Here is a 2,435-nt window from a genome sequence, read left to right as displayed (position 1 = left end):
TGTGCTCGGGGCAGCGCCCTGGGCCCGCACCGCCGGTCAGCGTCATGGCGGCTCCCATCCTGCTTCCTTTAAAGTACTGTTTAGAAGACTTGCATCAATGTAAACTAGCTCTGTATTTTAAAATATTAATTAAAAAAACCACCTGGGAAAAGGAGTCACAACACAAATCCTAATTTGACAGCAGGCAACCTGATTTGTTTCCCTTTCCTTTGTGCACCAGACCAAAGCCTCTGTCACAGGGGTATGGCCTAACCAAGGTCTCCCGGTCTCTTTACAACAGCTGCTGCAGGTACCGGGCGCTGACGGACCAGGCAGCGCTCCAGCACCGGCTCTGTCCCCCGGGACAGCCGAACCTGCCTCCCCCCGCATGTCCCCCTTCCCCACGCTGCACCCGCCCCATTCGTATTTCTGCTGCTCTACGGATGCCACTGCTTCCCTCCCCTCCAAACCCTCCCTGCTGCGGGCAGGAGGGAAGGAGCGGCCGTTCTGTGAGCCCCCCTTCCCTTGAAGCGCTGCCGTGCCGGTGCTCGGGAGGGCACAGCTCTGTGGGCACCTGACTACAAGCGGAGGTTCCTCCCAGGCTGCAAAGTGCATTTTCACGAGGCCACGACTGCAACTTGCCGGTGGCTGGACAAATAACCAAACCCTCCTGCATCTCCCCGCTTCCCCGGCCACTGTCCCCCACAGGGCGATCCCCCCAGACAGGGGCTTGCCTCCCTCCCAGGTGGGCCCAGGGCCAGGGCCAAGCCCCTCCTGAGGGTGCAGCCAGACCAGCCGGGGCTGGAGGTGGTTCCTGGGTTCCCTGCTGGGTGCTCCACGCTGCGGCCCCATGGCTGACCCTCTTGCAGGGGCTGGTTTTGCTGCCTTGATTAGCTGGCTTCAGCCAAGGGGGCCTGGAGAGATGCCTGCGGCTCTCCAACAGCTCCCACCAGCTCTCTGCCCCATCTCCAGTCCCATCTGCCAGGATTTAGGGACTATAAACAGCCCCTAACACGAGTGACAAACGTGGTTTTCTCTAGCTACCCCATGGGACAAAGTGTCCCAGATTTCACATGCTGCATTTTGAAAAGGCTCTTGTGCAGTGCCTGAGGTGGTGATCCTAAGCCTTGCAGCACTCAGGGTGCCAGGTTTTTTTTAAAATAAATCTGGCAATGACACATCCAGCCTAAGCCTCGATCTGTCCAAATCTGTGAGGTTACGAGGCCATCTAGTGATCCGCTGGCTTAGTACAATTAAAACGCGCTCTCCGGCGTGTGAAAGCTGCCTGTAAAGCTTTTCCTTAAACCTGGGGGACGCGTCCCGAGAGAAAGCGGTGCCTCCGTGGCGGAGGATGGAGGCGGTGCACTGGGAGGAGGCCAGGACCCAGGCAGAAGCAGGTGTCCACCTTCCACACGGAGGAGCCTGAAGCCCACGGGCACATTAAGCTGTAGGAATACTTGCACGCCTTTTACCCTTGTAAAGCAGGACTCACGCTCGGTCTTTTTAGAAATGATCCCCCAAATTATACAGTGTGAACCTTTGTGGTTTAGACTCAGGAAGGACACTATTTTTCTTGGAGCCCTTAGGGGATCCGTGAAGTTTTCAAGGTCTTGGGTCTTTCAGCACTTCTTTCTGGTCCTCTCCAAAGAGGGAGACATTGAAAACACTCATAATACCCAAAACCATGCATAAAATGTGCAATTCAGGACACAGGTCTTTGTGCCCTCTAGATACTCACCACCACGCTAGGAATAAACTTGGTAATGTAACAGGAAAATCATTAACAACATCAGCTCAGGGTGCTATGTGAGATGTGGTAACAGCTTTAATCACACTGACAGGTGATGATACAGCTCTACCTTGCACATTCTATTTTATGCCTGGAAGGCTCTCAGAGAAATCTGTCAGAAAATCTTTTTCACTTAGATTTCCAGCCTCTTTGATTGAGTATTTTAACAAGTAAGTTCTCAGGTCTAATTTTTCTGAACTTCTGTTACATGGTATTACCTGGTAGCTATGCAAACCTGAGTGAAGTCACTGCTGCCTAATACAGACCAACATCACACTGAGGCAGTTCAAAAAAAAATGTTGCCTGGCTGTTCCCAGCTTAGGGATTGCTTAGGTGAAAAAAAAAGAGAGGTGAAGTCCTTGCTTCCTGGTAACATTGTCTGGGATGTGAAAACCAGAAATCCATTCTTTCTTATTTAACCACAAATACTTACTTATTATTGTATAGACTCCTAGCATGACATAAGAAACTCTGATACCAATGATAGCTGCCATTCCTCTTGTGAAAGTCTGGGTGAACCAGTTAGACTTTCAAGACCTGCTTTGTGCTGATTACTTCAGCAAAGTACCAAAGCCTGTCCCCTCTGAGACAAAATGTTTAATTTCCAAAGGCTTTTTGCTTTAGATGGTGACATCTTGAGAATTTCTGCTGCTCAAATGTATGCTAT

This window comes from Falco cherrug, chromosome 5 (assembly GCF_023634085.1).
Source record: "Falco cherrug isolate bFalChe1 chromosome 5, bFalChe1.pri, whole genome shotgun sequence".
Classification (NCBI taxonomy): Eukaryota; Metazoa; Chordata; class Aves; order Falconiformes; family Falconidae; genus Falco; species Falco cherrug.
This window is presented reverse-complemented; position numbering follows the sequence as displayed.